Consider the following 16,813-nt stretch of genomic DNA (forward strand, 5'->3'; position numbering starts at 1 on the left):
TAATTAACTATGGTGGTGAAACATAAGAAAGGCGTGTGAGTTTTTCTGCTACATACATTCATTCGCGTGATGTGCAGTTTCTATCGTTCGAGAAAATCATCAACATACAACCGTTTATACAACTGTTAACATCTTTGTAAGACGTGATGATAATTACGTGTGAAAGATTGTTAAATAGTTATGGAATTTTTTTCAATGATTTTTTTTCAAATAATTAAGCTTTAAAAATTTCATGCTCAGTCACCATGAAAGTAGTTGGGTTTACAAATTGAGATCGACCGTATTCAGAGTCATTTAATAATTACTTAACCAAATTCTTAGCAAATTAAGTATTCAATAAATGTCTTTGAGAGCGACAGTTAAAATATGAATTAAAATTAAAAAAAATCTTATCTATTCCGAAAACTTGTTGATTTTGACCGCAATTTCTTTGTATTGTGCCACAGTGTAGTAAAATAATGTTCATAAATATTTTAAGTTTGTTTGCATCAAAGCAAAGTCTAAAGTATTCTTGGAGAACAAGTAATGAAACATATGTTCTGATCTGAATCAAATTACATTAAATTAGTAATTAAAATTGGACAAAATTGTCAAAATCGTACATAAAGACTTGACTTGAGATTTGGTTTAATGGAATTTTATAAAAGTTTAAATCAAGATAATTATTGGTGTAACTATAATATTTTTGTTTGTTTAATTAGGTAATTTCCAAAATTGTTACCAATTTACGAACATTATTTCGTTCAACGTATTCTTATTTCCAGATTGAGTATTTCATTGAAAAAGTATTGATTGACGTAATTCCTAGACATTATCTAAAATATAAAATGTTGTAACTTTCGTGAGACATACTAAATTAATTATTATGTTATTAGTATGTCTCACGAAAGTTACAATAAAATAATAGTTGACCGTTACGGCGCGGTATGGCTAGACAAAGTGAAGGAGTTTACGCGAGTGAGAGTGAAACGTAAAAAACTCGAGTGTGGTTTACAGTTTATGATACAGTGCCGTGATAGTGGTGTAGTGCCAAAGTTCGCACAAATCAGGCCTGTGAAGTGCATTCGGGGTTACGAAAAATTCTTCCGCGTCGCGAGCGAGAAGCTTCTACGTCACGCGATCTCGGACTACCGGCGCAAACTAGTGTTTGTTAACGATCGTGTGTACAAGTTACACCTACAGTTATCGCGGACGTTGGATGTTGGGCTGTGGAATGTTTTGGATGCGATGACGTACAACCGTACAGAGGGCATCGGGGAAAGCACTTCACGTAGGCAAAATGATAAATTGATGAACCTGACACGAACATTTTACGATACGTGAGTAAGCCGATAACATAATAATTAATATAAAATGTTACTAACTTATTTCCAGAAAGAACTATGCCAAAAATACCTACCTAAAGTTCGTCCTCATCTTGTATCGAAACTTCTCTTTAAAACAAAAAATGGAAGATTTTATATTTGTTTAAACAAAAAAAAAAACAAGTTCGGTAGTTGTTGTCGTGAATCGAGATCACAGTACTTGAATAATAATGCTGGTCTGATCGAATTTCGATCACGGAGACAGATCTCAAGGAGACTGGACAATTACGTGAGGGTCTCGGTTGGGGCAGTGTACTTACCTCCTTGCAGACGAGGAACTAGGGGCGAGGTTATTTACCTATGGTGCAATACCATCTGCTATAACGATGCGCGATCATGCGAATCAATAACTTAATAATTGAACGATTCTGCCGGATTTGGTGGTAATATGCAAAAGTTATTTGTGTTGTTTATTAAAGATTATTAAAGAAAAGTTATGCTTAATTTAGTAGTTTTAGGTGTTAGCACATTGTTACCTATTTGGTAATTTCAAATAATGTGCCTGTGTGTGGGGGAGGGGGGGTTCTATTGCCGATTATATACGTTTGTTTTGAGGAGGAAAAATCATCTAATGATTGATATTTCACATGATGAGTGATGAGTTAATATTTCACAAATTAGAATGGGCTTCTCTATGGCAACCAATGGATGGCACAAATGGCTGTTCCGATTATTGCGTCGCAGTCAATATAAAAAAGTAAATGAACTAATTTGTATGTGCGGTGCAACTAATCGACGCCTTCGTAAGTTTGACTCATTGTGATGACGTCACTAGCTACTAAAAATAGTTTCAGGTACACTTCCGTGCGATTTTCTACGGTTTTTTATTACGAAATATAGATAAAAAGGTAGCTGGAAGTTTACGTTAAGTACTTGTGCTTTAGTCGTGAAAAAAAATACCTATATAAAATGGTATGTCTTAGAAAATATCTCGACTAAAAGTCCCACGTTTTATAAAAAGATTTTTCTTTATAAATTGACTGAAGTTGGTGTTACGTTACGTGAGTTCAGCACAAATGGTCAGTAGTAATTTACACAAAGCTTTAGGCTTCATAGGCCCATATCATATACTATAAAGTAATACATTAAAATTTAGAAATACTATACAAACATTACAAACAATATTACTATTAATAATTGTGCTTAATAACTAGGTCACACGAAGAGATGACGTCGGATATCATTACCTGACTGACTGACTAAATATATTATTAATTTTCATACCCCGTCATCATCCCTGTTATGAATATGCTTTTTATGCCATAGTTTATTTGAAAGACAGAGATGCGTATAACATTTAATGTAAAAATATTTACCAAAATGTTTTTGGGTCAAGTTACAAAAGAAAATATTAATAAATCAGCCTACGTGTGTCCCTTGAACCGATACCGATACCAATCAAATTGATAAAACTCAATTCCAATTTTGAATTTACTTTTGAAATAATTCCGTAGCGAATATCAAGTGATATTCCATTAAAGAAAAACTCTTGTTATTTCCCCTTCCACAGATAAAATATTTATAAAAGTATCGATTTTTATTTCGCAACAAGTTCGAATTGAATTTTTTAAGTAATTTAACTTTTTTAGGTATTTCGCGAACGGAATGTTATTTTAGTTGGAATAATATTTCTGAGTTGAATTGAAATAATATGAACATTACTGTATTATTTTATATATTTATATTAAACAACTTTTGAGGTTGTTTTTTCAGAGACATTTGACAATTCAAACTAAACATTTCAGAGCTTTCCAATTTTTATACTTTTATAAAATCCTGTGTGGTATATTACTTGCTGAGACTATATAAACTCGAAAAGCACAAAATGTTTTGCTACATCCAGAGATGTGCGGATGACCCATTGATCAGAATTTGCCACCACTACATTCACAAAACAGTCAAACCTTGACTAATAAATAAAATTGGAGTATCTGTTTGTAATATTGAAATAACGGCTTTTTACTTAGTTACATATTATGAATATACATACCAAACATACGATACATACACCACATCTTTTTTTACAATTATTGTCTGTCTGTATGTTTGTTCTGGCTAATCGATTTTGACGGGACATTTATTGGCAGGCAGCTGATATATGTACTAAGTAATAACTTAGGTTACTTTTATTAGTCACAAACTCCATAGCCATCGCGTGCATAACTGCGGGCATCAGCTAGCAATAACATGAAACAAAATACAAATTCTAAGAACAACCCTTGATTGATGAACCTTAGTTCTGGCTATTTTTAGACAGTTTAGACAAAATGACAAAACACATGGCCCTGGTTTTTATGGCATCCTGTAATATCCGTGGGAATATTATGAGATTTATGGGTACCTGTAAACATTTGTAAAATTCGGTTCCACGAGTTTAGACAAGGATTGAAAAGGCAATGTTATGGTGGTTTGAACATGTAGTTGTAGAAAGAATGGATGAAAGTAGATTTAAAGAAATATACAAGACGGATATGAATGGGGCTATCGGTAGAGGGCGCCCTAGACGGACATGTAGTGACCAAATTTGCCAAAGGGCCAAAGGGTAAATTAAAAGTAGGTATCTTTAAACAAGCATGCATGAAAAGATTGATGACTGTTGATGAAGAGAAAGAGGTGTGTAAAATTCGTAGCAATTGGCGTTTCACTGTCTCTGTCTACCCCATGGGAGACAGGCATGAGGTTAGGTACGTATGTATGATTAGTTTTTAAGAGAACGCCAAAATCAGATTTACGTGAATTATGTGTAATTTTTGGCAAAAGACTGAAATTCTCGGTAAATTAAGATGAAAACGTAGTAAGACTAATTAAGAAACAAGATACAGGCAGATTCCAAGTACTAGCTCAAACCAAACCACACTGAGATTAATTAGACACTGGATACAGTAAGTACTATTGACTAATGTGGTACCTAAAAGAGAATATATTTCGAGGTACTACTTAAAGCAAATAAGGGATCGAGTGAGAAATATTAGGATTAGTAGTAACAGGGGTACGGGTAATATTTCACTTTGATAAATGTAGGAATAGAATCATTGTTTTTTTTAATGGTATTTTGGGCGTTAGTTATTTGAGGGTTATTGGGTAATCGGGGGATTGGGAAGATTGGGGAGGAAGGTAACTGGGCCTCTGGTGACCTCACTCATACAACGCGAGTAGGGCGGGCCCATTCGTGCCGAATATGGCTCTCCCACACTTAAATAGTGATAGTAGTAACGGAGTTAATGTTTACATTAGTGTTAAGTCTGTCTTAATCTAATATTTAAGCACTAATGTATACTGTTCTATCATACGTAGATAGTGTTTATATGGAAAATGATTATTAGGTGAATTAGCTGATAAAAATCATTAGAATAGTTTCTAAGTATGCTTGTTTTGGTCCTCATTTCATTCCACCAGGACAGTAACTCCAGGATATGCTACAGATACGTTTGAAGGAGTGTCCTGTCACCTCCACGTGAAGTTACTAGTTCAACGTGTACCAAGCAGAGTGCCAAGAATGCCAGCATTGATAGACGCGACACCGACCACAATACTTTCCCATGAGAACAATAAAACCACACATAAACTCATGTTTTTATATTCAGATTAACATGAACACAATCAAACAATTTTATCACATTTCTATGAAACTACAGATCGAAAAATACTCTGCTTATTGAATACCAAATATGAAAAGTTTGAGGCATCTAAATATAGCTGGGAAGCGATTGAAAATCGATCTTATACGGCTGAAGTGTAGGATCAAACTTGAAACTCGAGTAGGTTTTTAATATCCAACTTGTTGAAACAATAAAGATTGGAGCAGAAGGTAAATATCGGATGGATACGACATTGGGAACAAGGAGTTTCTTTTAAAAGATGTTTCTTTGCACTGGAAGTTTGTTCAGAACAAGGAAGTACTTACTTACTGAATTTTATATGGGTTAAGTCCATAGGTGCGGAGTCCAACCGCCGGAGTCCGGAGTGAATTTAAGACTTTGACTGCTAACAAAAATCTGTTGAAGGCAAATCCTCTGTTAGCGCCGGTCACATTCGTCCCCCCAGGGTGACGATTGGTTTAAAACAAATGATCAGTTAGAAGACATCACAAGTGTCCATTGTGTCTAGCCAAGACTTTGATTCAAAGTCAACAAAAAATTAAATCTCTTGAAGGTACCCGCTAGCGTTGGACACTTTTAAATACTGGCAAAATCACTATTAAATACTTCTTCTGTAAACTATCATAAGTCCAAACCGAGAATAATTACCCCGTCAAAAGTAGTATCAACTACAGCAATCTGAAACAAACCACATTTCTCTGCTATTAGAGTTACAAATCCAACAACATGGTCCTTCTGATCTCCCTTTCTATGACCGGACCCATATGGTACAGTGACATGAAAGGGATTCACGCCAGCAAGGTCAAAGCTGCCGACACTTCCTGGCATAAACTTCTTTATTTTATTTTTTTGCCAACCCTGTGCCAAACGTTTGGACGACATATTTAGTTCTGGTTCTTTTTTAATTTTGTCTCTTTTGTGGGGTTTTAGTTAGGTATAGCTTTTTTTGGATATTTTGTTTTATTTAAAGAGTACTGATTAGGGGTAACAAGGTATTTAGTTTATTTAGTGGAGTCTTTACCTTTTTAACCTCCTTGTCTTATCTTTAACCTAGTTCTTATGAATAATTATTTTCAAAACAAAATCGTTGATTAGCAAAAACTGATTTTATACAAAACCCTGATTTTTTTTCTCTGTTTTTCTTTTTTTTCTACTACAGATGGTCATTTGAAGAGGGAACGATTCTCAAAATAAAGTTACTCCACATGAAAGAGCCATCCTTCAACACAAGAGCCAACATAGGTTGGCTTGACCAGAGCGATATTACATAGTAGCAAAATCTACCCCTCTTGACCTAAGTTTTAGCATGTTAATAGCTACTAACACATTACCAAGTTACGTGCATCCTCCACACAATGCTCTCATTATGTCACGGTGGCTGCGGCTAATGGGTGTGGACGCGTGTTAATGGACCGGCAGGGAGTTGAGGGAAACTGGATTAAGCTGGATTAATCTGGATGCTTGAGATTGGTAACAGTGTGGTAAACGCCTGCCTTATTGGTCGAGTGGTCGAGTATTCGATTCCCGGGTCGTGCAAAGTATTACTGTCCTTATTTCGGTTTTTAGAAAATTTCTCAGAAGTAGCGCGGACTCTGGAATTTTGTCCAGTATATGGCAATAGGCTCACTCCCTATTTTTGGAAATAAATATATATTATATTATTACATGGGACTTATAACACAAATGGTGAAAACTGAGTGTACATTGTATGGCGACATTATGTGTCGCATTGAGTACCTCGGCCTACCCCTTCGGGGAAAAAAGGCGTGATGTTGCTAGACTAACGTACTCTTGAATGTTGAGATGACTTTTTTTCAGGGGGTAAATCGTCCAATCACTTCTCTCGACTTGGGCAAGGCGATAGGTAGTGTCCGACTCTTACTATTACAAGGCATCTACTGGTAGACTCAGAACGATTTTGCTGTATATTTAAAACAGCCAATATGAGCCAGATCGAATAAACCAGCCAATATGAGTGCCGAACGCGCTCTCGTCTCGATTACTTTAAACGTAAAGCAAACTTGCACTAAGGGTACAGGACCAATAACTTTCAACACTTTACATGAAAATATTTAAAAACCGCCAATTATACCACGACGGAATAGTAAATCTTGTATACGCGTCGAAAATGATATAGCGTGGCTATTTGGCCCGTCATAGCGTGAGTGGGGCAAGTTAAAATGGCTATAGAACACCATTGGCCAATAAAAATAATTTTATGAGCGATATAAATCAGAAGGCTCGCATCATAGCCAAGTGGAGCGGTAATGAACTGAATGTAGGAATATTTTATTTTTTTCAATATGATGGTTCGTTGTGTATTGTAGTACCGTATAATGGATAGTGAACTTAATCTTTAATGGCATAAATGCTAAATTGAGTTTATTAATTAACTAGCTTTTGCCCGCGGCTTCGCTCGCGTTAAGAAGTATTATTATTAATTAGGTATGGTTTTTGCGGCTTTACTTTTGTTTAGCGTGTGTAAAAAATTAGGGCCTACAAAACTTCTTTGTACACAATATTCTTTACTAATCTGTCATTAGGCGCTAAAACTATTAAGTTATTGGGTGAACTTACTCGTGAGCAAGCAACATAAAACTGTCCATGAGAGAAGCAATGTTCTCTCAAGTCAATGCGGAGAAGGTTAACATGAAGTGTACACTCATAACATTTACATAACTTTAAAAAAAATTGAGTTTTATATATTTAGATATGTCAGTGAGGAAGGCAATCCGCAGCAACCAAACAAACAGATTACCTACAGTTCAGTTCGAAGGTAATTAACTGGCGGAGAATCTTAACACCGCGATTCAGAAATGAGACGAAAATGCACAGCGCCATCTAATAGCGGTAGGCAGAACTTCTCAACATTTAGAACTAAACATTATTTTGTTCGTTCCATTACGTACTGATAGGTTCAAACTAATACATTTTACATCCTTCATCATCCCTTATTTTATCACCCGTGGGGGTTGAATGGGGGTTGAATTAATCAAAATCGTATTTAAGCGAACGTCTTCATAAAATTCTGATTCGTCATCAGGACTTCTTCATAAAATCTAAGAAGATGTATACAAACTTTCATCCCCTATTTTATCCCCTTAGGGATGGAATTTATCAAAATCCTTTCTTAAGGGTTGCCTACGCCATAGTAGCTTTATGCAAAGTCTCAGCCCGATCGATTTAAAATTCACAAAGTTCATACCAACTTTCATCCCCTATTTTATGCTCTTGGGATAAGAATTGATCAAAATCCTTTCTTTCTTACTCGATGCCTACGTCATAACATCTACCTGCATGCCAAATTTCAGCCCGATCTGTCCAGTAGTTTGGATTGTGCGTTGACAGATTACTTATGTTAGTCAGTCAGTCAGTCACCTTTGACTTTTATATATATTAGATTTAGATAAATTTTCTTTTTCTAATAAATAGGATACTGCACTGTGATGTTCTTTATGGATAGTAGCTAATAAGACAGGCGATAAGACAGAGTGCAGAAGGACCATATAATTGCGAGTGATCATCCATGGTGATCACCAAACACAACACCAGAGGAACAACGTCACATACTAGGCAAATCCAGACGCCGTGCTACTACTGAGAAATTTTTGAAAAACCGAAATATACCCCCTTTTCCCGCAATAGCATTTAATACCACACCAGATCTATTGTCTTAAAGTTTCCAAATAATAGGCTATATTATAATAGGCTAAATAATAGGCTAAGCTAGTATACAAGGAACCTAACATAACCATTTTCACTATAACCTATGGATATCACAATTCGTGGTCAAGGTCGAACCTTAACAGTATATCATCACATTTTAGTAGTGCACCCTAATAAAGTGGCTGACTGCGGATATTATGGAGTTTAGTGGTGCACCGTAATAAAGTATCCGACTGCTGTGCGGATATTACCATAAAGACATGGAGCAAGCCAATCTTCCATCTATTCTTAAGTTGTGTGACGTTTTAGAGGGTGATTTAGATGTTTTAAGTCTTATATTCAAGTGGGTAAGGTTAAAAACTAGTTACTGACATAGTAAATGTATGTATATTTATTTGAAATAGTAAAAAATTAATTTAAAAAACTAAAAAACCCGACTGCGTTTCTTTATAATATTAAAATGAAAAAACCCTAAAACAAGAAAGTAATCGTAAAATTTAAGCAGTCGGGACCCATTCTAAATATAAAGAATTTGTGAGGGCACATACGACTTGCTTTCTAGAATGGGTCCCGACTGCTTAAATTTTACGATTACTTTCTTGTTTTAGGGTTTTTTCATTTTAATATTATAAAGAAACGCAGTCGGGTTTTTTAGTTTTTTAAATTAATTTTTTTATTTATTTATTTTTAGTTTTATTATTTTTTCATTTTGATATATCTAGTGTCACTCTGACAGTAAATACGAATCAAACGACCCCTATAAAGCGGAAATCCATCGAGTCGTTCAGGCTAGAGAGTGAGCAATGTTCGAATTTGGCGCCAAAAATCCGCCATTTTGTTTTTTTATAATTTTATATATCCAGTGTCACTCTCACAGTAAATACGAATCTAACGACACCTCTCAAGTCAAAATCCGTCAAGCCGTTTAGGCTAGAGAGTGAGAAATATTCGAATTTGGCGCCAAAAATCCGCCATTTTGTTTTTTTTTAATTTTGATATATCCAGTGTCACTCTCACAGTAAATACGAATCTAACGACACCTCTCAAGTCAAAATCCATCAAGCCGTTTAGGCTGCAGAGCGTGCCAAACAATTATACATACATACATACATACATACATACATACATACATACATACATACATACATACATACATACATACACTCGAAAAACATAACCCTCCTTCTGGCGCAGTCGGGTAAAAAGAAACGATTAAATAGTGAATCAACTCAAGGACGAGTTGCCTTTTCACCAGAGATGTAATAGCAAATTTGTGAGACTGTGACCGTTTTCATTGATATTAATCTTTGTAGCTGTGCGAGATAGATGTGTAGCTCGAGTATGCGACGTATTGATAGTAGGGAAGCTATTCATTGCATACATCTACAGCACGCACCTACACGCATCCATAGCACACATCTTTCCATCTAAAAAACATAGTTTAGCTGAGTCCGTTACCACTAGTTCAAAGCTATGTGTACCACAGTACCAATGAATATGACTGGTGGAAGCCAAACGCAATCACAGCAATTTAGCATCGCAACCGTCACCGTGCAACGTGGATTTCAAGAAAATCATATATATTTTTTGTGATGCCAATCAAATCTGCAACCCGCAGCACTAAATAACTTCACCAACCGTTAAACAAAACTCAGACGTATATTTCATAACTGACATCTACAATTTTTATTATCCCCATAATATTTACAGTTTCCCTGAGAATCTGACGAACATTGAAATGGCTCCGATCGACTGGAGTCATGAGTACTGGCTCATCAATCATTTGCAGGCGACCGAGTGGAAAACACCTGGTCAGGTCGTTGACCTCAATTCATTTTATGTATTTGGTATGTGCGAGCATTATGTATATTGAGGTAAACCTTGTTTAGAAGTGTGACAATGGAGGTGGACTTTTTGGTTGGTGTATTTAATTGTTTTTATGATGCACCTATTATTGGTAGGCTATGTACATAAGTAATTTTTATGTTAATGTCCGTCGGGTAGTTATTTTAAAACAGTAGACGCGTCATTTTAAATTTTCTTACGGAAACAAATACGTATGTTTATTTTATATGTAGGTTTTACATTTTATTTCTTGAAGTTTGAAATAATTTCTTTAATTATTTAAGGTTTATAATTCCTTAAACGTAAGTAACGACTTACCACATTGACATACTTATTTACTTTTTCTAAAATAAAAGAATCATTGTTAAAATCTACAAATAGAAAATTTTCCACCGATCTCAAATTCAATAGACATTTTGGTGAAACAAAATAATAATATCTGAAACACCAATTTGAAGATAACCCATCCTACTTACCCACGCTGTCTGGTCGTAAATCAAGCGGTTATGTGACACAGTCGTGACATGAATACTGGACTCTGCGATTAATGTGTATCTTCGTATTGAGCTGTAGGGGGCTTCTTGTTAACTGCTTTATAGATGTCTAATAAGAAATTAGAGATATTTTGGTAAATAGAGGTAATTTTATGCGAGGGTTTTTTTATGGAATAAGCCGGTAAACGAGGAGACGGATCACCTGATGGTAAGCAATCGCCGCCGGCCATGGACACCCGAAACACCAGAGGCGTTGCCGGCCTTTTGGGGGTTAGGAATTTAATGGTTGTTGGGGAATCAGGAATTAGGAAGATTGAAAAGGGGGTAATTGGGCTTGACTTACTGCTGACTGAGTATTAATTTAAATTCTGACTCGTTTATCGAAGTTCTACCAGTAGGTTTGTTTGAAACGATAGCTATAATAACGTGTCTATGATAAGAGAATAAAAACAAGCACAATAATATTTAACCCCATTAGGAAATCTAGTTATTTTGATCTCTTGCTTAAAGTCGAGCTTAATGTGCAATACATTGGTAACTTAAACTTGGTGTTTTCATGGTGATATCTACTATAAATCCTGGCTTACAGGAGTTGCAGCGGTTTGTGACGACGTGGCGGGCTTGTTTCATTATAAAAAAATACAACAATATCATTACCTAAAAATAGCAAACAGAGATATCGAAATAAACCATTGTCTTTCACTTATAAAGTAAAAAAAATAGCACAAATCCCAAGCAGACTTAATTAAGGAAACGAAACAAAGTTGTCAAGTAAACAAAGCACCTTCAGTTCAACAGCAGCGTCGTTAATTTGACCAAAACTGAGTTTAGGGTTCAGTACACACGAGTCGACAGTTGTGGGACAAGATAATTAACTTGGATCAAGATTTAGTGTCCTCATACGCGACACAGGACCTTGGAGGACCCATGGGGGATCAGGTAGACGCATAGATACCTATATAGGTGGCTTACATATCAAATTATACATAACCAGTTTATTCTGGTCTCGCTTTATATAATCTCTCCACATATTTGAAGGTCAGTTTATACTGGTTTTGTGCAGCTTGATGTGTTAACTCTAAGTTGACCGGACCAGTTTATTTTGGTCTCGCTTTATGTGATCTCTCCACATATTAGGAGGTCAGTTTATACTGGTTTATTGCAGCCTGATGTGTGTCTTGCTATGGGAATTGATTTGGCAATAGCCATAGTTACTAAGGATAATGTGTATAGCGCTCCCAAGGAGGCTATTGGCACAATCTTTATGTAGCTGGCGTGACCTGATCCCCTTTTTGTAATATGTGTTAAGTAGTTGCGTAATTTTATGGGCTTTTTTTTGCTATTTGCATTGTGGTGAGTGTCAATTGTAGTAGAACGGAATGTAAAAAATGATAATTTGAATATATATTATCACGGGTCATTAATTGTAAAAGATATTATAACCTTTGGAGTACGGTAACCTATGGAGTTTCTTGCTCGTACTTCTCCATAGGAACTCTCTCTCCATAGGAACACTTTGGAACGAGCAAATAGCTTCGCTAGAGGACTGAATGACAGACAAACATTTTTAATAATATTATATTCGTTCAATAGATAATTTTGACTTTTACTTTTGATTTTATATTACAACAAACATTCGACATTGATTTCATACAAATTTCAACATTTATCTGATGTGTTAATTCTTTTATTTTTATGTAGACTATGTCTCTGACACCTGATAGGTTAAATTAGATAGATTAGGAAAAACAAAATCGAATTCTTACAGTTACGTCGTAAAACAGTTTGACGCCTTTACATACATCAATCGCTAAGGTAAAAGCACCAATAACTGTCCAAGCAAAAAAATAAAAAATGTTGTTCATTCACTTTGCAACGTGTAGAGAACGGAATCGCTTGACAAATGCAAAGTTACCGAGGAAAGGACATTTATTTGCTAATCGCCCGTAATGATGTGAATGTCCGATAGAATTATTGCAATTTGACGTGTCTGAGGTTTTAAATGTGCGCCTTACTCACTGCGTTACTGTTACGGTACGCAGTTATGAGAATTTGGAAGCACACGCCTTTTTTGTTTTGGTCATACTTGCTTTGTTACTCATGGACTCCATGGTTTTTATAGAAGAATAAGTCCTATATACTTAAAATACACACAATACTCTAAAACAACCCTTAATGAAAATTAGGTGTTGTTCCATTTGGTCTAATGTTGCTTATTGCTTTACTAAATCCTTTACTTTTTTTAATATGTCCTCCATTAGGATTTTCTCCTGGGTCATGGGTGTGTTAACAAACATACAAGTTTACGACTATAGGTTCCAGACCATAAACAACAATTTCTGGATCACACAAAGACTTGCTCCGTGCGGAAATTGGGCCCGCTACCCGTTGCAAGGCAGCCAGTTGTCCAAACACGACACCAACCTTGCAGACAAGTTAAATATCTTCTTCATTTAACAACATAATATACTTTGGATTAAACTCCATGTTTGCAACAAAGTTCAACATAGCAGAAGCAATAGAAATCACAACTACAAACGATAAACTTAAACATAACCTAAAATGGCAACGCAAGATCACGAACACCATCACCATTGAATTCGCGCAGCTACCACATAATAAACATCCAGCAGACATGGATCACTTTATAACACTGCAGTGGCAATATTTATGAGAACTTTCTCAAATATGGTCTTTTCATACGAAGATTGACAGTTGGCAAGCTGAATGCACATCAATCTGCAACATTGTGTGCAAATCCCTTTAATCGAAATTCAACTTTATCTTCAGTATGTGTTAAAGTCCAAAATAAAAAAGGACATCGGGCGTTTTTTACCCGATTTTTTAAAAGTCGCGAACATAAACCAAAATATTTTTAAATGATAGTGTTTGCAATCATATTTAATATTGTGTAGTTATTTTGATTCACAATAATGGGAAAATGGAAATAATTAGTAAAATGAAAATGATATTTTAAGTTGACTATTTTTCCTAATTACTAAACGACCGCTCAGTAAGTTAAAATATCACTCCGTGGTATTTTTGTAAACCCAATCAGACTAAATCCGTCAAGTTGATGTGCATGTTTCGTTCTCACTCTCGCCCATAGTCTTAAAACTGGTATTATGTTGCGCTCGCGCAGGTAGCTAGCTTATCTTACTACATCGCAGTCCTTCGTCATCATCATCGCAGTCCTTCGCCAAAAGTTAAGAGAAAAATATGTTGTTTTAATTATTTTTGATTCCCTTTTTCCTCTTCAATTATTGCCCAAAAACATTTATAAATATTTTTTAAATGTCCAATTTCTCCTTATTGCCACGACCCACAGATATGGGAACTATACCATTGTGAACTAGATTTAATTGCCTATCCACCGTACCTAATTTTATTTTTGTTCGCCGTAGGTAAGTGTCCCATACAAAAATGCCCGATGTTCTTTGACACAATGGGTGTATCTTGATGTGCAATTGTCTGTGCTTTGGTACCGCTAATTCAATTGGCTAATAATTTTCGCCTGTCGTGTCGTATCGATCAGTGTGTTCATCTTTGACACCTCGGTTGCGTGTAGTTTCCGAATCAAAGGACCAGAAAAGGTGTTTGTTTACGGTGCGTGGTCCTATCGGTCCATCTGGTAGGTAATTGAAAGATGACATAGCATGGTGATAAACTAAAACCTTTCTTGCTATAGAATGATTCATTTTTATTTTCACTTTTCTCCTTTTTTTACGTTTCGTATACCTAGTTTTAATTGTTAAGTCATAAATAGTTTTTAGTCTTTGTTTTTATTTTTACTTAGTCTGTGTTTTTAAGTTAATGTGATGTCTATTATAGTGTGCTAAATAAATATTTTTTTATTTTTGCGTAATAACTATTGTGAGAAATATCCCACCCAAAACATAAATGTGAAAGGCTGCCAAGTTCGATAATATTGGAATGCTTCGCCTATAAAAGAAGTGAGATCTAAATAAGTACCAAGTTCCATACACAGACCTCAGTTAAAAATGATATAACAAATTGTGCAAGTTTTCACACACTTTGTTATAAACCTACTAAACGCAATGAGTCAAGTATATAATTTTCTATTAAAACTTGCCAAGTTATATCATTTTTAACTGAGGTCTGTGTATGGAACTTGGTACTTATTTAGATCTCACTTCTTTTATAGGCGAAGCATTCCAATATTATCGAACTTGGCAGCCTTTCACATTTATGTTTTGGGTGGGATTTCATTTATTTTTGTAAGGTTTATTTTCTTTTTTTCTTATTTTACTTTACTTTGACTAAATACAAACCTTCGTAACGAATTTTAGGTCGGTACGACCATTGGAAGATATAGATAATTTTTTTGTTTTAGTTCCTTAGGGGTATGAATTTACACCTTCATTATTTTTAAAACCGACTCACACTTGGCCATTTTCAGATTTTTTCCTTTACCTTGACTTAAAGACCTACCTCCATGCCAAATTTCAAGTCAATACGACCATTGGAAGTGGTCTAGGTTTTTGATGAGTGAGTCAGTCAGTGAGTGTATAGTAAAAATAGCGATTTTCTGAAGTCAATATCTCAAGACCTACAATAGGTACATTAATGAAATTTTGTATTTTAGATAAGTAAGTAGATCTCGACAGATACTAGAAATTTCATATGCGTAGATAAAATAGATTTTGAGTTATAGGTGGGTCGAACTTGGCCCGAAATGGTTCGTGTAATATAACCCACGGCCGGTGTGTCGGTTTTTTTGCTCGAACTTGGCGGACACACTGCCGTGTGTCTAGATTAAATTACTTAGGTAATACTGATTTGTATCGGGTTCTTGATTCTATTCTATCTGCTTCAGTTGTTGTTAATGTTAATAGATTTAGAATTTTGAAAAATTGTTTATGATGTTTACGTTTTCTATTCAGTAAAAATCTAATAACGAAGTTACATTTAAACAGATTAGTAGCCTCACTTTCTCCGTTACTGAAACATAATGATCTTAAAATAAAACATTAGATACGTGTTATATTTAGTTCAAACGTTATTTTACCAAAATTATATTTTCATAGAAAACTGTTGTTATTTATTTGTAAATTTCTGTTCCTTTTAACCTTAGCTTAAGGATAATATTATTGTTATCTTAAAATGTCTAGAAAGGTTCGCTAAGTACCGTATACCCTCCAAAATAAAGTGGGCGGATGAAAACAAGATATTACTCTTATTTTTCTTACTCCCACATAAAGCCGTATTATATTTTTCTTAGATGCGTGTACTTATCAACTTATTTTTATATGAATTATTACGTTAAGCTTTTATTTCTTTGTAGAACCTTTGCGAACGGAATTGCTTTATAATGCTCTTATTCCTAAACTCTTTAACAGTCTATTTTTAACCAAGTAAATTGAGTATCATGTAAAACACAGTTCAACACAATTCGTTAAATATTTCCAAGAAAATATATTGGAGCCACCAACAATAATTATAAATCTTATTATCACTAGACGAGTCTCATGTTTACTAAAGCTAGGTAACTTAATGCATCCGGAGCTGCGGACAACGTAACAGGTTACCGGGGCTCCGGCTCTAAGCAGGAGAAGGAACAGGGTGGAAAATCACACACAACTAAACTGTCAGATTATATTGAAGATAAAAATGTGTGGCAGCATGTTGGTCCGGCTCCACTGGACACTCGCTCACACTAGACAATGCTCTAATACGATCACTAGTTACACGTTAAATTAAAGTACTAATTTATTCCAATGTAGTCTAGGGATCCTGTGGCATCAAGCAGTTATTTATTTTCTTTTTATTTGAAAAATTAAATTAAAGATTATTTTTTATTTGTATAGAAGCATTATTTCAAAAT

The 16,813-nt window shown here is 35.1% G+C and overlaps 1 long non-coding RNA gene across 2 annotated transcripts; it reads left to right on the forward strand.

The window, feature by feature from the left end:
- The first annotated feature begins 9,524 nt into the window (after nucleotides 1–9,524).
- On the forward strand, nucleotides 9,525–14,149 carry LOC126910815 (uncharacterized). 2 transcript variants are annotated; one of them, XR_007705383.1, is made up of 2 exons: nucleotides 9,525–9,534; nucleotides 13,983–14,149. It is a non-coding gene; the product is annotated as an uncharacterized LOC126910815 (long non-coding RNA). The 2 variants fall into 2 exon arrangements; XR_007705384.1 differs by lacking the exon at nucleotides 9,525–9,534 and adding an exon at nucleotides 9,667–9,676.
- Nucleotides 14,150–16,813: the final 2,664 nt, after the last annotated feature.

This window comes from Spodoptera frugiperda, chromosome 6, assembly GCF_023101765.2.
Source record: "Spodoptera frugiperda isolate SF20-4 chromosome 6, AGI-APGP_CSIRO_Sfru_2.0, whole genome shotgun sequence".
NCBI lineage: Eukaryota > Metazoa > Arthropoda > Insecta > Lepidoptera > Noctuidae > Spodoptera > Spodoptera frugiperda.